At 45.3% G+C, this 19,300-nt stretch overlaps 1 pseudogene; it reads right to left on the bottom strand.

The window, feature by feature from the left end:
* Window positions 1–16,555: 16,555 nt before the first annotated feature.
* LOC138480647 (iroquois-class homeodomain protein irx-1-like) overlaps window positions 16,556–19,300 on the bottom strand; it is a 59,333-nt pseudogene continuing 56,588 nt past the window's right edge.

Genomic DNA, 19,300 nt, shown 5'->3' with positions numbered 1-19,300 from the left:
GCAAATTAACGGCGAAAGAATGAGTACAAGGAGACATCGAAAGTAAGAACCAAAGAAAGAAAGCATTTAAATCATGGTAAATATTAATTTTCTCTAAATGGCCAGAGTTCTACGTGACATTTTCAACAAATATATAACAACATTACGTTAGTGGTCTTAGTATAAAATGAAATGATAATGCTGTTATGGGGATATGCCTTATGTTACTAATACCAATTTTGCCAAAATGAATTATATCAAAACAATCATAGCGTAATCCGCACCCGCTGGATTATGAAACTGTAAATGTCAAGAAGGCATTTCACGGCCAAGGAAAAACGATCAGTGTGCATGGAGTTAAAAACAAAAAACAAAAAAAAAGTACATTTACATTAAAGCTACTGTATCCTGATACAAAAGATAACTACTTGCATTGAATAACTTCCTGGTGCATGGCATGAAGATTGAGCCCAACTCATAGCCTCGCTCTGAGAACACTCTAATTCTAAAGCCTGGGCACAATGCCATTTTAAAGCTCCTTGAAGGAGACAGTAGGAGCCACTACTCGCCGATAACCAACTGAAATCGAGTGGAATGTTCACAATAGCATCAAAAGTTCAAAAGTAAGGAAAAGCCAACATGTTGTGACTGCAGAAATTAGCTGGACCCTTAATATACACTGGCATTGTACAGCTTTTTTAATCTGTTCCAATACAATATTTTCATATGTTCTTAACACATTTGGCCTGATTTACAAAAGCGTTTTCCAATGGGAAAATCCCATTGAAAACGCGTTTGTAAATCAGTGTAGAAGCATTTCATCCGTGTCGCTTTCAAATAATGGCGCCTCTTCGTAGCACTCCTCCTCGTCTGCCCCACAGCTGCCACGCCAGCTTACACATCACACACACACACACACACACACATGCATGCCCCCTGTGTTTGCTTATTCTAATCTGTCTCCCCCCTCAGGCAGCACGCACCGAAAGTGACAGCATAATTATGGGGCCGTCAACCCTAAATGTGTTTATTGCGCATTAAGTCCCTTGAATTGCCGGCTCTTAACTAAATTAATTTTGTCTGCATAAAAAGAGGGGTGAAAGGGAAATAAATGAGTGTCCGAGCCCTCAGGTACAAGTCCTACAGGCCCCATGCAGAGTGCCCACATTAGGAGTGGCGTGGCTTGTGGCAGCAGAGTCATGTTCTAGGAACGGGGTGGGGGGTCCCACCTGCCCCAACCCCAGGCCCTCTTTGTCTCTCAGGGCAATTATTCTGTTTGAACTAATGAAGGGCTGTTACTGCCATCATTGGCCATCAGTTATTTAAACAAGGGCTCGCTTAGCATATGAACTCCTGTGCCCGGCTGCAGAGAGCTTCTCCTCTTCTTCTGGGGATGGCTCCTGGGGGGGGGGGAGACCGGGCGATTTCCAACTGGAGAGATGTTGTTGCCGTTAGTCACCCTTGTCAGTCACAAATCTGCTGAGGCTCCTCCCACTTCCCACTGGCCCTAACATGGCGACTGAAACGTTATGGGCGTGATTCATGCTCGCGCGCAGCCCCGGTACACACCGCATGCATCAGTGTCAGGGCGCTACACGGGTGAATATGACATGCCCATATTGCGGAGTGCACTGCTGAATAATTGATCGTTCCGTGTGAACGACGGGGGGGGGGAGGTTTCTCCCGACCACGCAAACTCTTGCAACATGGGCAAGAGACGTGAATAGCTGCCGAACTGCATCATATGACAGCATTGCGTTGGTGTTCGGGACTTAGGTACGCTATAGCGTTTTCCACTATAAATCGGGCACCACAAGTCCCAAAATGCAAAGACAGCTGTGTGAGCATCTCCCTGTGACATGCTGCTGCGTATTGCCATGTGTGACCACCAGGTAGAATGTGGGGCTTTCATCCCATTCCCAGTCCTATATTTCCAACAATCTAATTCTACATTTGGGATCTCACAAGGCCTTCATGGCCAGGCAGGTAGAATGCTGTTATATAATAAGCTGAGAATGTGGGGTGATGTCTAAAAGTGAACATGACCATTTTTATATAATCTCTAATGATGTTATCACCTGTTGAGACACGGAAACATAGGTTCGAGTCTAGGTTCCGTACCGAAACAAATGGCATTCGCAACAAATCTGTCATACGTGTTCATATATGTACTTACATGTCAACATCAGGAGTTCTGAGAAACAGACATGGATCCTGATTTACACACGTGTTTTTCAAAAACGTGTTGTAAATCAGGCCCTTGATCTAGTTGCTTTAAACATATCTTAAATATGCCACAAGCCTTGTCTGTACTTGCAAAACTTCAAAATCAAGAAGTTTGACAGATGGAATTATGGCTCCTCCCAGAAGCACAACGGTCTTCCCAACACAACTGAACGAGCAATACTCACTAGTGAGACAGTCCATGGAGCCAAGGACCCTGTGTGGTGTACCCCTGCGGTGAACCATGTGACCAGTGATCCACCCCTTGCTGCTGCACTTCACAACACTGTGTGATCCTGGGCCTCAGTTCCTGTGTCAAGCAACTCTAGAGCCACTTGGGAAGATGTCTGGCACCCCCCTTGTTATCTGACACCAAACTCTAGCACTACTGAAACAATCTATGGATTCACGTGCGTTGGTGGCTGTACTTTTGGGCGCAGAGATTTGCTGGGCACATCACTCAAAACGCATGTTTCCAACACAAACGGGCAAGTAACGAAAATAAGGCAAACGCAAAGGAATTCCGTGTAATTGTTCTTAGCAACACAAACTGCGACACTGTTTAAAGCGAAAGCCCCAGGGGCACTGAATTAAGGCAGATGTGAGGGTCGGCTCGCCTAAGGTGCGAACACCCCAGCTCCTTCAGAACCATTTGCAGCACAGAGTTCGCACCCGCCCTGCAAATGTTTATCTATTAACACATTACAATTGTTAATGTGGAGGAGGCGTGCCACCCGCGGAGATGGTTAATCCTCTCTGTTGCACGGTGTTAGCCGATGATTTTGTTATCCTCTAAATTCTACAGCTCCCCACAGCCGCAGTTAGTTTCGAACTGCCGATCAATCATTTTTTGAGGCCTATTAAAAAGTGCGCCATTTCAGTCGACAGGTCTCCACTTAAGACTGGAGAGTGTCTTGGCAGTCGAAGGCAACGGGCAGGCCAGCGTTTTATTATACCGACGCACACACCGCTAACTCCGCACAACAGGTCTGTGAGGCGTCCATTCTTATTCTGGAAGTTGTGACCACCATTGTGTCAGTGTCCCCCCGAGCCTTTTTGAGGGGTAACAACCCAAGACTTAGGTCCTAAACTATCTGTCCATAGAGTCCCTGATATTGGCCACCGCGTTTCAAAGGTGACTGGCAGCAAAACGTAAGGCACATGATCCGATGTACAAACGCCTGTTATACTGGCGAAGTCCTAGAGAAAAAACACCTTGTAAATGAAGGCCGAAGTGTCTTGTGACGTGTTTGCTTTGTCACTTCAGCGAGGCAACATTTCAAATAAACCGTTTGCGTGAGTGGCGGGCAGAGACGGGTATGCCTTTGCGCGCTGGGTCTGTATGTTTTTTGTAACTGTGCAAGTGACGTATGTGTGGATTTTTCCTTGTGACGCAAAGATACAGGCGTCAGTGGCGGGATGGCAAAAGAGGGATAGAACAAGAATACAAGACCCAGAGATGAGGCGGGAAAGCACTGGTATGTTAGACATGTTTTCGTGTGCATGACACTGTGGATTTGGACGCTTTGCACCATCGAAAATAACTGGAGTTGTCACTTTATCACAGGGTATGTGATGTGCCGACCGTGCAAGCATGAAAGGCTGAGTGGAAACGGCCAGGGACCAGCCTGAAAACGGGAGCACACTAGGGTGGTCAAATGTCCCGTATTTTGCAACTCACTGAGCTATCTCTCTCAGACTGGATTTGTTGACAGGATAGCAAATACATGGGGCGCGGAGAGGGGGAGGTCGAGAAAAGGGGAGGGGAGGTAGCACTCTTTAAGCCACCCCACCCCTTTAGTGGACAGATGTGGCAATTCAGATGCCAGATACCATTCAATGGTATTCTTGCCAGATTGAATTGCTAATGCTGCCGGCATAAACGCACACAGCATTCTTACATTTGAATTCGCAACAGCGTTGGTCAATTTACTCGTTTTAAGGACAAAAGGACAAATATAACGCACCAGTTCGTTAAACCAGGTCAATCTTAATTAGTACCATTCTCTTGCTGAACACTCACGGCTATAATGAGCTGTCTTATTAAACTGCCCCTCTCCTCAAGCAGCATTCGAGCACGGCACAAGTTCGGGAGGGAGAGCCCGGTCTGCCAGGTGGCGTGCCGCCCCCGCCAGCGTTCCGCTGAGGTGTTTCGAAATATTAGAAAAGCAAATATGACGGGGGAAAGTTACCAGTGCGCCAGAGAATGAGCACTAACACACAACACGAGCCGACGAGGAGGAATCAGGTCATTGCAAACCCAGCAATCGATGCAAAGAGGACACATTACCGCTGGCTTTGGAGAGAGGAAGAAAGGGTTTCGAAATTCGGAAGCCACTGCACGATTTTGCGAAAGAGCACTGGAAATGCATATCATGGCAAGAGATTTTAAAGATATCTATCCCGCGAGTGTCCAGTTAAACAGTTCTGTTTTCTACAGGGGACTTAATGCGGGCCATATATACTGGCGAGGGAGAAAGTATTCAGTGAGAACCCAGTTCACCGACTGTGACTGGCTGATAAAACACAACGATACCATTTTAAACCTTTAGGTGGAGCTGCAACACTTGCTAAAGTGATTGTCCAGTGCACACGTCGTCTAAATCCAATGAACCGCACGTGTGCAGATACAACAGATACGTGTCTAATGCATTCCAAGTTATATCTGGAGTGTGTTGTGAGTTTAAGCCCCTGCTAGGGCTCCTGCAGTGTCACGTGTGTAGTGACATGTGGTATACTGTGTCATGCTTCTAATAAAAGGGGTGGACGGCTTCCCATCTGCCAGTTACCCACCAAACTCACCGACTCCTGTGTGCATTCAGAGCAAGCCTGCAGGAGGGGGTCCGTCCATGCCGGCCCCCATAATATTGTGCAACGAGGACTATGGAACTCGCGTGCAACCCAGTGTTGCAGGAGCACGCCGTTGGGAGTGCCCGCCATGCAAAACTCGCACTTCTCATGTCAGATCTTCTCCGACCTCTGTCAGCATGACTGTCGAGGTCCCGTGGTCAGGGCTTTAAGTGGGGTGGGGCAGGCTCAGAAATTTTGTTTTGAGGCGTGGCCTTGCCGGGGCCCAGTAATCTCCCCTGGCAGCCCTGGCCACTACACGAAAAGGCATTTTTTTCTACAGCCTGAAGCTCTCACTCGTGGTGCGAGAGCTTTAGGCTTCAGATAAAAATGCCTTTCAGCCATAATGGTGGCGCCACACATGCTAGGCATCCCTTTAATCAAGTGATGCACGTGGGCCGGCACCACCATTATGGAGAAAACGTGAGGCCTCTGGAAGCAGAGGTCTTGATTTCTAAATACTGAAGCTCCCGCGGATTCGCGGGAGTTTCAGTCTTTAGGAAAAAGGCCTCTGCTTCCAGAGGCCTCTGCCTCACCCTTTTCAGCCTTAATGGTGACTCTGCCCTCCCCAGCTGGCGAGGGGCAGGACCAGCATTAAGGCTGAATAGACGAGGCGCTGTCCCCTGTCAGGCAAGCCTATAGAATATAAATGCATAGATCAGCTCCCTCTCCCTGATAGGGGAGAGGGTGCTAATCTCTACAAAAGGCTGCCTGGCAGGGGTGCCAGTAGCCCATTAAGCCGGGGCTCGTCAAGGGGGCGTGGCCTAACGGGCCATCAAGACCCCCGCTGTTAGGCCACGCCCCCTCGATGAGCCCCGGCTCGATGTGTAGTGCCACTTAAGGCACTGCCGTGGTGCACATGCACCTTGCTACTGGAGTCCCCAGTGCAGGCTTACATGCACCGTCCAAGTAAGGTCAGGCACAGCCCTGATGACCGCCGGTCTGCTGGCGAGGACCATGCACACCAAAGAGCCTGGGGCGTGTGTCGCACTGGGCAGTTGAAACCGCTGCAGTAGCAGTAAGGAAGAGCTCCTACCTGTGGGAGTGAGTAGGGGCGGTATCTGCCGCTGGTATGGAGAGGCAAGAGCTCCCACCCGCGGGAGAGAAGAGGCAGCAGTTATGGTGAGCTACCACCAGGGAGTGATGGTGCCAGATAAGGCCCCCATCTAAGGGGAGAGGAGGAGGTGTGCTGCCACATTGCGACATGTGATACTCCAGGCTGAGGGGGGGGGGCAAGAGTGGAGTGGCCTTAGCCACCTATGCATGGAAGAATGTGGTGCACTGCTGCCCGCTGATAAAACAACTATAACTATTGTCGGGGGGAGCAATACTTAGCAGTCAGCGATGTGAAGTGAAGAACTCCCCGCCGCCTGGGAGCGCAATTATGGTGCAGCCTCTGTTACCGTGCACCAAATGAACAGAAGACTTCCGCCTCAGGAGAGGCCTTCCATCATTTGGCCAAGCTGCTGCAAGGCTGGCCTCCTTTGCCCAGGAGCCATCCAGTAACCGCAGCAGCTGCCTCCTTGCCACCATCAATAAATGGCAGCCGATGTGGCCCAAGTGTCCCTGGGTGTGTGGGGTAAAATAGCCCTTGGATGAGAGAAATAAAGAGGTCAGAGTCATGGGGGATATGCCCCTAAGTAAAAGTCCTGCCCTGAAATAATGTGGAACATAAGGCATTGTACATTCAAACCACAAGGAAAGGAAATGTGCTAAATTGCAAAATATGGAATGATGCCAACTGCCTTTCACAACGGAAGCAAAAGACACACGGCAAGGATATTTTGACTAATCCATGAAGAGCTGGACTGATATTCCACAGAACCACAGTGCCCAGTATCTTAAGTGAAAAAGGCCAAGATTGTGTTTCAAGTAGCTGCAGTAAAATGAAGTTTCCCTCATGTGTGAATTAAAGAAAATATCACTTTGTGTTTCCTCCACAGTGACAATCTGCAAAGGAAAATGTTCACCAAAGCCACTAAAATGTGATTATGATGCCCTAATTTAAGAAATGCCATGGGTTTTCCCTCCACAGTGCCAAGGCCTTTTTTGGTGATTTTTGTATTTCACCATGCAAAGCCTTCTAACATTTTCTCCTTCATTAAACCCTTAAGTGCCAAGGACGAGCTATCTCGTCCTTGGCACTGGGGAGGTAATCCCAAGGATGAGATACCTCGTCCTTGGCACTTAAGGGGTTAAGCACAATATGCAGGGGACAACTTTGTAGTAACACTTATAGACGATGAAACTGTGTGCCTTCCAAGAGTTCATTTTAAAGTGAAATGTGAAGTATAAAAGAAAATTTACAGCTGAGTTTTGAAGACCCTGTGCTGCTTGCCATTTGTTTTTTTCCCTTTGCTCAAAATTTGAAACTGCATTCCAGGGTCCCTGCTTTCCTGGATATCGGGGCATGCAACTTCAAACGTCAGTGCCTTCCCTTACAAATACAACTTTAAATGCTGTTAGAGATCAAATCCATGGGGTTGACAAGATAAAGACATGTCATTCTCCAGCCTTTACGACCTCTGGGTCATACAAGCTGCAATAAAAAGCGCATTAGTGCTTGTTAGCTCTTGAAGGGCTGAGCTAATCTAAACACAGAACCCTCTCTTGCCATCACAGGCATGAACAGGAATATTGAAACTGGGAGAGCAAGGGTAGAGGCCAGAGTCAAGGAGTGGTTTGAATGCCCATGTTTAAAAGGAGAGAAATGTATTTATTGTGTAAAATGGACAATATTTATCACACAATAGTCATTGTGGGATTTCCGGAAAAAGGTGACAGTTAACTCCTTCTGGTCATCCCAAAATTATTTTTGTGAGGTAAACACATCTAAAGTTATTCAGGAAAATGTGATTGGGGCATTATTGTGTTTACTGGGGATGTGAAAAATTGATAAAGCATGTAAAATATGATCAGTATGGTACCCATAAAGGGGCACATTTTTCACTGCTATGAGTCTGGAGTAAATGAAGAAAAACTGTGGCTCTGCACAGGAATGACATACAAACTCATGTGTAGGGTCATTGGACTCGCAGCAACATGTCATTTTCAAAAATGAATTCACATCTGTCAAAACATGGAAGTCAAGGGTATTTGCAAGGTAGTGAGATTTTAAGTGCAAAAACATGACCAAGACCACCAGTTGAGATGAGATGCTGAAGTACCCTCACTTTTCTGGCCCTATCAGCACACAGGTAGGAGTGGACTACTGGAGCATTAACCAATCCCTTCTGGGGAAACTATGACAAATCTGTGATGTCATTTGCAATATGACTAAGTCTGCCTGCCTCAGATCAGGACTTTTCCCAATAATCCCAGCCCAGGACGTGATCTATTGCCAAAATCTAGAGAACCATCCCAGCAGCGAGAGGCCTAAATCTTGCAGAGGAGCCAGGAGATTAGAAGCTGACTTTGGACCCATTGGAGACTCAACAGAGACCATGACTGTCCCCCTGTTGCAGTCCCAGCAGTGCCCTGACGCTCCTTGATGTTCAGTCCAGACCTTTCCTGTAAGTATAACTAATCCCTAAAAGCCTAAGAGTGTGTATGCCCAGTATTCTTGTAGCATTTCCTAAGATAATTCCCCACTGCAAAATCTCGATTTGTCTGTAGATTTCAGTCCTTTTCCCATTGGAGAATCCATTTTCCTGTGTAGATCCTTAGCATATTTGTCTAAGTAAATCAATTAATTGCCCCATTGAATTCACGGGATCTGTATTGGTGGAATTTGAAACCAACAATCTTTTCTCAGTGTTTTGTGAGCCGGTATAGTTCTAAATATTTGCCAAAAGAATTAACTTAAAAAAGCTGTGTTTTCCAGTGTGTCTCATTGTAAGGTGAAAAACGAAATTGTGCATATTTTCCCACTGTAAGGTGCAAAATGAAATTGTCCATATTGTCCGATTGTAAGGTGCAAAATGAAATTGTTCCCATTTCCCCATTCTGTTCCCATGCCCCCATTGTAAGGTAAAAACAAATTCCCATTTGCATTTTCTTTCCCCACTGAAATTGTGCTAAGCATCCCAAAATCAGTTTTCCTTTCTGTGTGGCAAAACACATTTTCCCCTTGCATCCCGGTCTCCTCTTCAATGTTATTGTGATTAAATCTTCCAAAATTCGATTTTCCCCTTGTGTGCTGACTAGTATTCTTAAAACTCCTGCATGTCTTTCTAAGTATAAGCAGAACACATTCCCTTCATTTGTATTCTTTCCCGTAGCAGTTGTGATAAATAATTGAAAAGCCCATTTCCCCATTGTGCTGTGCCAAAAAAATGTTCGCCATTCCTTTTTGTCTCCCATATTGTTCCTGTGAGCACCACACCACAAAAAACAATTTTTCCCTTGCATTCCTACTCCGTGCCACTGCCTTCCATTCAAAGGAATCAACGCCAATTGATTTTTGGGGGTGATGCTCGCAGGGGGAGTGTGTAACCATTGTGCTATCGTTGTGTGTTGAATTGTTCTTTTTCTATTTGTAATTTGAAAGGAAGTATTGGTGACAGTATATTTCAACGTGGTCGCTTTACAGAAGTCATTGCATTTTTGGGTTGCCACAATATTGGTGGAGGATGTATTCTGTTGGTTCTAATTTGATTTGAATAACTATATTAATACAGATGTTATTAATACACACCAGCCTGGTTCCTAGTCCATTGTGACGCTGGGTATTCGTTGGGGTTTTGTTTGAGACGGATTGGAGGCCTTATCAAAAAAGGACCTGAAGAATAGAAATTAAAGCGTTTTTCTTGTGCGTCACATTCATTGTAGATGAAGGAGATCCCTGACTTGCATGTGCCATGTAATAAACCGTGACAGAATTGGGGGCTCTCCTGCCGGGATTGGTGAAGTGTTTTCTCTCGTGACAGTGCAGCAGAACAGACTAGTCATTGAAGGTATTGTTATATTTAGTGGCTAGATAAGCTGGGTTGCATTGTGAAGATGCTATCCAAACATGTACTCTTGGTTTCAGGGCTGTGTGTATAGATACAAATAATCAGTGAGTCCTTTGTGGGGAATATAAACTAAGCAAGAACAGGGTTGAGATGTTTCCCTTGCATAGAGAACCTATTAGTGCAGAACACATTTCTTAATGAGCACTGTAGAAATGTACATGGCTAGGAAGCACCTTCTATCCAAATTGTTTATTAAGGGTGAGTGGATAAAACACGAGCAGGAAGCATGGCAATCTAGAATGATGCAAGAGTTTACCTCTATAAATATGGATATGTGGCAAGATAATGAATGGCCTGTTACATTGGCCCTGACACACTTTTATATGACACAGACCACCAGAGATGAGCTAATTAAAATGGCTCAGCTCACAGCATATATGTACTTCCATGTGATGATCATTGAAGAAAGATGAAAAAACAAGTGGGGGTGCTGGGACTCCCTCTGCCGGACATTCGTCCTGGTTGCGAGAGACTTACCAAGAGCCTTTAGCTCACTATCTTCCACAGAGGGGAAATATCCAAAACATATCAGTCTTTGTCCTGCCCTGGGGCAGTCCAGCACTGAAATGCTAAGCAATTCTCCTCTAAACAAGAGTACCAACAGCAACCCCAGACACGTCTTTCAGTCTGTTTGGACCTCATCAGTAGGGTGGAGCTGTGCCTCTCGAAGAATAGTGAGCAAGGGGTCCACGTCTGGATTCCCCATGTAACTTAGGGTGAGAGCCAAAGTTACTTAAATATGCAAAAAACAATGCTATAAATGTGGCGGAGGTGAAGAATACCCCCATTTTGGACTTAGAAATGGGGGGCCTAAAAATACTCCTACCTATAATAAGCCAAATGAGAGGCAGATGAGACCCTCTGATCAATCCCAGTCGGGTGTAGCCAGGCAGGGTATGCAACCAACTCTTCACCTGACCCTGCCACCTATATTAGCCAGATATATATGGGTAACAGACCCATCTTGGCGGACTTATGGACTCACCAAGCAGAAGGGGGGTCCAATCAGGTAAGTACGGACACATGAAACCTCCCTCAAAACATCCCTCAGGAGGGAAGAAATATTGAACCCTCCAACTTAAGTTTCTTTCCCAGGTACCCGCCAAACCTCAACTTCCAGAAAAATCTTCCTCTCTCTCCTCGCTTTTAGGACTCTAGACCTGCAAATCAGGGAAAAGGGAGAACAAGGATTGAGGGCTATTAGGGAAACCCTCAATACCCGAGCTACTATGGGGGAATGGACAGCTACCCTTCCCGAGAGCATTAAAGGTATGACTCCAGACCCCCATACCACCAGAAAAGATGTTACAACTGGAGCGCCCTGTCCAAAGTCTGACACATGACCTGGGTCACATCTTGAGGGCTCAGCATAGCCCTGAAATGAACATGCCTATCCAGAACAGCTCCACACCTGTGGCTGATGCCCAGGAGCAATGATAGGGAGAAAACCCTGACAACCAACAGGTTCCAGAAGAGGAGGCGTGGGGGGAAGGGAGATGCAAAGCCATAGAGTAAACCTCCTTTCTCATCCATGAAAAACCTCTAGAAACCTCTAACCCTGAACCCAAATCTCCTACCCCAAAAAAACTGCAACCTAGGGAACACAGGGTAAGTAGGAGAAACCAAGGGACAAAGAAAACTCATTTTGTGGAGGAAGTTCACGTAATCCCCTTAAGTGGAATCTTCTCTTTCAGGGATGGAAGGATCCCTCCCAAGGAAACATGGGTCCCAAAAGACCCTAAAATAGACTGGGTAAGTATGGAAACAGACCCAGAACCAACAATTCCTAAACCCCAACCATGTCACCCAGATGACTCTGTAATCAACGAGGGATCCTCACCCCAAACCGGTTCAAGTTACTCTCTTCAGGATAAGGGGGGTGTAGAAATGAATCAGAGTAAAAATGGGATTTACAAATCCCACAAATATCTGGGTTGCCAAATTTACTTTACAGATTTCCAGACTCCGACACAGAAAACTGCCCAATATCACAGTGTCAGAATTCAAAATAAAGAAATTACCTGCCAAGCTGGCACAAAATGCACATTTTCTTTGCCCCCTTGAAGAGAGAGAAGGCATATTTTATGCCTTCATCAAGGTACAGGGCCAATGTGCATTTTCTGCATTAGTAGATACTGGATCCCAAGCCACCCTTCTGTCCAATAAGGCATTTGACCAAATGAATTGAGGAAGGGGGAGAGTCACCAAACTCCCCTCACGCCTCTTCCTGGACAACTCCAAAACTTCGACGGAAATTATATTTCCGTCAAGGGGACTGCGGATCTGGAGATCAAAATTGGGTGACATAGGGTGAAACACCGGGTAATAGTCGTCATTCCAGAGGGCATTCTTTGTCTACTGGGGAAGGACCTCCTCCGGATGTTATCACCCCTGATTGACTGTGTGAACAAGGTCCTCTGGACACAGACTAACCGGCCAATCAAACTGAAACAAAGCACGAATTACATGAGTTTAAATGGCACATGCAACATGATTGAACAGCGGTCTGACCAAATCAAATTTCCCTTTAGGAACAATCACGTCACTGACATCACTGTCATCTTTGTAGGAGAGCAAACTGGTGATGGGAACCCATCTCCATTTTGAAAATCAACCTTCCTCTCAGATATAAGTGGCATTCCACACTGGAAGAGAATACCCTGATACTTTATATTGATCCACAATCTGAATAAAACTCAAATCTCATGACAAAAAATGATGAAAAACCAGCTGAAAGTTTGACTGACATCCAGAAAAAGGGTGAACAGTTGTATCTCTGTATTCAGGTAAATGAGGGGGAGAGCCTGTTCTCGCCCGAGTATGCCTGAATAATGGAAAAAGCTTAATCAGTGAAGCATTATTAGAAAACTCCCAAAAGATTGGAAAATTCCCACATTTAAGTTGATTGATAAGTGGTAAATGGGCCTGGAAACTCCCAATTCCAAACATCTCCTGCCTACAAGGTGCATGCTACAAATTCCCATTGGCGACAAATGCATAGAACTTAAGTGTTGGATTGTGAGAGATGTCCCCTCCACCATTTACTTAGGCAGTGCCAATTTCAATCGATTTGCAATTAATTTGGACCTAATTAATTACAAAGCCTTGTCCTGACTTGGGGATAACCTCATGGGATTTGGCAACCCTGAGAAAGCATTTTGGTCAGTCCAATTGCTGCTATATGCAGTTGAAGTTCAAACAGGAGAAGAGGTTACCATCCCAGGACAGGTAAACCCCCTTTGAATACATAAACTCTGGCAACAAATTTAACATCTTCCTGCATAAGGCCATACCTGACTTGGGCACAAGGGGAAACCTGGCCTATGTAGATGATGTTCGAATCAAAAGCTCAACTGTGGTGGAACACATAGCTGAAATATGCTATGTTCTGACCCAGTCGCAGAAAGCCGGAGCAAAACTATCCTTTCAGAAGGCACAGTGGTGTAAGACCCATGTGAACTTCCTAGGGCATGAAATCACCCTGAGGACTTAGTCCTAATGCGAAAAAGGTGGAAGACTTATTGAAATGAAAAGACGATTCAACTCTGCGTGAACTAAGAAGCATTCTTGGACTTACAAATTATAGTTGGAAGTTCCTAGAGGACTACGCAGAGGTCACAAGACCCTTGGTCCATTTACTAAAGGCCGGAGTCAAGTGGGAGTGGGGTCCAGAGCAAGCTGAGGCAGTAAGACAACTGAAGAGAAGCCTTTCCCAAGCACCTTGTTTGGCTTACCCCATCAAACACAAAGGGTTCTTCCTGGAGACAAGGTTCTCAAATCCCTGCTTAACAGCAGTTTTATACCAAAAGCATGACAAGGTAAACAACGTCATCTTGTATGTGAGCAAGACTTTGTACTCTGTGGAGGAAAACTTAACGATTGTGAAAAGGCACTCCTGGCAATGATGTGGGCATTGAAGAATTACCTCCGTTCATCCAGGGGGAGCACATCATTGTCGAGGCTCTCACCACCCCTTGCAATATATTCAAAATGACCAAATCCGAACCGGGAATGTGAGTAATTCCAGAATTACTTCCTGCATTCTGTCCATGCAAGGCCTTCCTGTGGAGGTCAGATATGGCCAAAATAAGAAGAGTCCCCTTATGCAAGATGTGTCTGACTTGCATGACTGTGCTCAAGAAAACTGTCTCGAGGATAAAAGTCTAAAAACCAAAGACAACATGGAGGCATACCTCACTTCCCCACAAAAACTCTATGAGGAAGACACGTGCCATGAGATACCCACAGTTTATGTGGATGGGAGCACCTACCATATCGATAACAACGGGGAAAAAGAACTGGTAAAAATAACTAATGTTTGGCATTGTGAATGCCTGGGTGAATGATGCCCCAGAGCACTCTGCTGGGTAAAAGTTTGGTCCCTGAAGTAGTCAGGAGGCAGAGTTGATGGTGGTTCATCAAGCCATCCTAACAGTCTGCAACACCAACTCCAAGAACTGGTCAAAACCACGGATTCAGATTGTGTCAGGAATGGGTTCATGGAGCACCTGATTAATTGGAAAAATTGAGGCATGCTGTGTGTAAATAACAAACTGCTCAGGCATGGAAAACTAATACAATCCATTGATGATATGGTCACCTGTAATGAGATGACCATCTACTGGAAAAAGACCGAAGGTCACTCCAAAGTAGAGAGACCAGACAAAACTGGAAATGAGTTGGTTGACCAGTTGTCCAAAACCAGAGCCATTCACAGGGATCTCATAGACACTGAATCCCTGCTGAGGGAAATCCAGGTCACTGCAGTTACCAGGTCCCAAACACTTGCCCAAAATGAACTCTCAACTGCCCAGTTGAGTAAGGAAACCTCATATGCTGATTTGATCATGGCACAAAAAGGGGATATGATTATTGGTGAATTTTTATCAACACAGACCCCGTGAATTTTCCTCTGACCGTATCTGATTACATTGTGAAAGAGGATCTGCGGGTGTTGTTGATGAGGTTTTCCAAAATGTTCCGAATCCAAGATGGTTTCTTGGTACTGGGATCAATCTCTGGATTTGACCAGTTGGTGGTACCTATCTCATTCCGAAGCCGGATGTTAATTTGCACCCATGACGCAGACAAAGCCAGTCATAGGGGGTTTCATACAACTTTGGAGATTTTGCGAGAGGTCCCATAAGGCCACAAATGGGTCAGGATCTTAACCAATACCTACAGGGGTGTCTTGTGTGTGCTTGGTTACAGCCAGGTTCCCTCACACACAGAGCTCCAATACAGAAAAGGGGGATGACACTGCCTTGGTCGGATTTGCAAGTAGATTTCATCAGGCCTGTAATTCGCTCATCTAGAGGAAACTAGTACATGTTAACCGTGACATGCTTGTTTACCAAGTGGGTTGAATGCCTCCCGGCGCCAAATTGCAAGGCAGAAACAGCGACCGCCCTGATGATCAATCACATCTTCTCGCATTTCTGCCTTCCTCAAAGGATTGAGTCAGACCAAGGACGTCATTTTACCAGTGAGGTGATGACAAAGATGTGGGAGATACTCGGGTAATGAGAAAACTCCACATTGCCCACCACCTAGCCTTGAGTGGGGGAGTTGAGAAGTGCAATAAAATGATTGTGGGCATTCTAAACAGGTTTGTGCTAGACTCTGGGCATAGTTAGGACATCCAATTACTGCTTGTCCTGATGGCCATCAGGTCTACACCATCTTCTGCGATAAAAATGTCATCATTTGAGCTCATGACTGGATGAAAAATGGTGCTACCTCAGCATCTGCTCTACCGAACTCAAGAACAGACCCTGATCAATGCGTCCATGAACCATGAATACGTTGAGAATTTGTGAAAACACCTGCAGCACGCCCAGGCCCAGCAAAATTTTGAAAAGTGGACAGAGGGGATGAAAACCCACTACCACTTGAAGACCACTAATAAAGAGTACCAAGTAGAAGACAGGGTCTACTTCTACAATTATCAAAGGAACCCGACCAAAGAACGGAAGTTCCTCCCCTTCTGGTGTGGCACCTTTTTAATTGTCATGGCCACTTGCCCAGGATCACAGGAGCTGCACCATCAGGTTGAGTGAGCAAGGGGCACCATGGTTCACGCACGTCCCCTTGGGATGTTTATATATAGGGGGCCCGGTTGGACTCAGGCCTGGCGCCTTTGGCACCAGGCTCATGGAGAAACATAAGCAATACTCTTTTATTATGGGCAGGAGTGCTTGAAACAGGAGCAAGACTCTTTTATTATGAGCAGGAGTGCTTTCAAGAACTTTCCACTTGTGTGCAATCAGTCCAGGTGTGGCTTTCTATCTTAAGCTGCACATGCAACTTCAAGTAGTGGCAGGGTGTGGCAAGCAGAACTGAACTAGTTGGCATGGCCTTTATACTCCGCTATAAAAGCCAGCCCAACCCCAAGGGGCATGCTTCACATTAATCTGCTTTCACATGCAGTGTAACGCTCACCGCCACCATGGATAAGCAGCACTTACCTTGGGAATCCAGTCTCCTGTCCATGGGAATCCAGTCTCCTGTCCATACGCTTACCTCCTGGAGTCAGCTTTCACCTGCAATCTTCACCGCTGAGCCCAGCATCCATTCTTCATCTTTCCGGAACGTGGGACTTCAGCTCTGGGCACGACATCTTCTTCATCCTCCGGCACGCGGGACTTCAGCTCTGGGCTTCCGCAACGCAACATCTTCTTCTTCCACGAAGGCTGACACTGTAAAAGGACAAAAGGCAAGGTTAGACATATGAACCTGCAGTTTAAGGTCGCGCTTGCAAAATTCTTTGCGCTTGTCCTTAAAAGCTTACTTACCTGCTGCCGGACCGCCGTGGGATCCTCCGCCCCCATCTGGAGCCACCTCACGCTATGTTGCTCTGCGGGACCGCAATCACACCTGTTTGGGAGAAAGATAGACATTATTACAGAGCTGACAACAGGCTGTGAAAAAGACAATAGCAATACTTCAAGACAAAGAGAAAACAGAAGGACACTTACCAGAAAGGTGTGGAATCATCGGACTGGAAACCACATATAAAGGACCAGTGAAGTAACTTGCTCCTCATTCTACATGTGCCCCTGCCAGAAGTAACAGGACAGAGAGTTCTCCATTAATAATCTAGAGGAGCAGTGTTACAATTCATCGCAGCAGCCCACAGCCTATTTGCAGCAGGAAAAAGCAGATAGGAGGGTCCTACTTCCTGGGAGGGCTGCAACCGTGCCCCAACGTCCCCGCAGAGACCAGGTGAGCATACCAGAAATTGCAGATAAAATCTCACCTGTCATCTATAAAATCTGCATCCCTAAAGCAGAACAAATGGAACAGAAATGGGTTCACATCAATCAGTTGAAGAGCTGTCATCCAAAGCAGAACTTGCGACTGATTGAAGAATCATCTGAAGAGTAGAGGTAAAAGAATGGCAACCCGGATGAAGAAAATCATACATTTACAGGGAGTAGAACAATTATCCTTATTTTGAAGTTATTACGAAGGATGGGCATGTAAAGCAATGTTTGTAATGTGATATACTGTGCTGTTTCTCTTGTTCTTTTGTTGTCATCTTTCACGTCCCTACCTGGGAAAATAGTATTATATGAAATACTTAATCTCTCTTTCTTCTTGGCAGATTAAATTACTCTTTGCCTCTACAGGCCAGATGTGGAGCTGTCAGAACGGGAGAGGCCAAGGACAAAAACCTAATAGAAAAATAAAAATCTGAAAAGAGTGGAGGACCGACCAGAGCACCACTCCATCAGGACCAGTAAATGAGTAGACACGCTCTAAACAAAATCCCTGGGATAAACCCAGGCCTCTGTGCTATGGACACCCTACTCTCTCCTTGCTCTTCTCTGCATAAATACATCAAAGATCCAGGTGAGGGGAATTTGTGGGGTGAAATAGCCCTTGGATGCAAGAGATAAAGAGGCCAGAGTCATGGGGGGACAGGTAAAAGGCCTGCCCTGAAATAATGTGGAACATAATGCATTGTATATTCAAACCAAAAGCAAAGGAAATGTGCTAAATTGCAAAATATGGAAAGATGCCAACTGCCTTTCAAAAAATGTCTATGTCGGAAGCACTATTTGTGAGTTATGACCTAGAATACGAGAACATCTGCCCAATTTGAATAGTCAAGACCCAAAGTTTCCATTTGCCATTCATTGGAAAACTTCTCACCAAAGTGACAATAGTCAAGACATTCGCTTTGTGGGTCTACAACAGGCTCAAACACATATCAGAGGAGGTGATCGACAATTGCATCTTCGACAACTTGAGGCACGGATGATCTGTAAATTGAGATGCATCAAATTTTTGACTCAATAAGGAACATGAACTGAATGTGTTGTTATGAAATATTCTGACCAAACATCTGGGGATCTATCTTCATTTGTGTGCAACCCTGGTGGGAAATAGGAGAACCAAGTATCCAAGTATATTACTTTTGTGGTTTCAGAATTACATCAATATTTACAAGTGTACATTGCTTGTGAGGACTGCCAACATGAAGGGAGCAATAGACATTGTATCATCCCTTTGTAGAACTTTGGTGAAAACCTGACCAACAACCATTACCCTATGGGAAGATAGCTCTTATAATCTCAAACAATAAGTGCAATATATCAGGCACTGTGCATGCGCCAGCATTTGAGCATTAGGTCAAATTTAAATTAGATCAGACAAAACTTTGAGGATTGGTATTGGGAAATTCTTCATATTTATTTTTACCTTTATTTCATATTAAATATTTGACACGCTGGTGTATATATCCCTTTTCTCATTTGGAACCTTTGACTGGGAGTTAAATGTTCAATATCAATATCCCATCATTACGGACAGGTCTTTTCCTCTCTTTCAGATATAAAAGACTTTACATAGAATAGTGCCCCTTTGTGAGTTAAAAACGGGAGGTTCTGCTTTATCATTGTGGGACACGAGCACGTCCGCATGCGTAATTACCCATCAGGTACTAATATAGAAGCATAAAGAATCTCACATGGACAAAATTATTACGTAAGAAACAAGCACGATGCACGGTTGCTATAAAGTAAGCCTTTACCCGCATTCTAGTCTAATTCAAATGGAGGAGCACGTGATGCGCGAGCGGTCACATGACCAATCTACGATGCTCTACAAATTAGGCATACAATAAATAAGAAGCTTTTGGTCAGCATGGGTATTACAAAGTTTAAGAGCCAGTTGAGACAATAATATTCAGCTTGAAATATGTGCATTTATAGCAGGTTCACCACTAGCTATTCTAAATTCAGACTTGCAAGTCATGTGACTCGGCACGTGATAAACCAACAAATCCATAT

Source organism: Ambystoma mexicanum, chromosome 5p (genome assembly GCF_040938575.1).
Source record: "Ambystoma mexicanum isolate Mex_15411 chromosome 5p, UKY_AmexF1_1, whole genome shotgun sequence".
Lineage (NCBI taxonomy): Eukaryota > Metazoa > Chordata > Amphibia > Caudata > Ambystomatidae > Ambystoma > Ambystoma mexicanum.
Note: the sequence above shows the minus strand (reverse complement) of the source record. Positions and strands in the feature narration are given on the sequence as shown.